The sequence below is a fragment of the Amblyraja radiata genome, chromosome 18, assembly GCF_010909765.2.
Source record: "Amblyraja radiata isolate CabotCenter1 chromosome 18, sAmbRad1.1.pri, whole genome shotgun sequence".
NCBI classification, from domain to species: Eukaryota; Metazoa; Chordata; class Chondrichthyes; order Rajiformes; family Rajidae; genus Amblyraja; species Amblyraja radiata.
Window position 1 is genome coordinate 45,237,176 of NC_045973.1, and position 849 is coordinate 45,238,024.

The 849-nt window shown below is 45.1% G+C and overlaps 1 pseudogene; it reads right to left on the minus strand.

Moving 5' to 3' along the window:
• Positions 1–263: 263 nt before the first annotated feature.
• Positions 264–405, minus strand: LOC116983619 (annotated as a pseudogene).
• Between the last annotated feature and the right edge of the window lie 444 nt (positions 406–849).

The window sequence follows — 849 nt, forward strand, 5'->3', positions numbered from 1 at the left end:
CTCCGGTGATCTCTGTAAATGGGAGCATCCTAAAGAAATCAGATGGGAAGTTTCCTATTTTGGGAATTTTTTTTACTGCACATGCGAGTTAAACGACATTCTGCATCTTTTCCACAATGAACAGGCCACGCCTGCGAATTCCGTACCTGCTCGAGCTACAACTCTGGCCCGTTTTCCGAGCCAGTCCCGAAAGCCAATCCTGGCCATAATACTGAGCCTGCCTCGAAAGACAACTCTGGACATAATTCTGAGCTTGCCTGTTAAGACAAATCTGGCCCAATTCTGTGCTTGGAACCTTAGTATTGTGCAGCTTTGCATGGTTAGATGCCACAACGATTTGTGTGTTGTAAGGTCACTAGAACCACTTCCATCCTTATCAAGGGAAATGCCATTTTCATACAACACATAAACTAAACACATGTTATCATTATCATTAGTACAAAACAAGTGTAAATATTACCAACTTGTAGATGGTCCCATATGTTTCCTGAGCCCGACTTGGGTCTCGGATTTAAGACCTCTGTCCAACTTTCATGCTGCCACCAGCTTCAGTGAATTGCTTACTGGCAACGAAGGCGTGTGGTGTGTTGTTGCCACAACGATGAAGCTTTGCTCGTCGTTGGTACCTCGATTGGTCCGACAGCTTTTGCTTCCTTATCCATGTTTTACCTGTTGAATAGGTCTTACCTCAAGAGAAGGTTCAGCGGCTTGTTTTAATGTCACCCCTGAAGCGTTGTTCATTCCCGGCATTTATAGCATGAGGGGAACTCTAGCCCCTTCCGGGTATTCTGCCACCTTCGTTTGTGAGGACTCCCTTGAATCCATAAGCATTTATTCCAGTACGTTCCA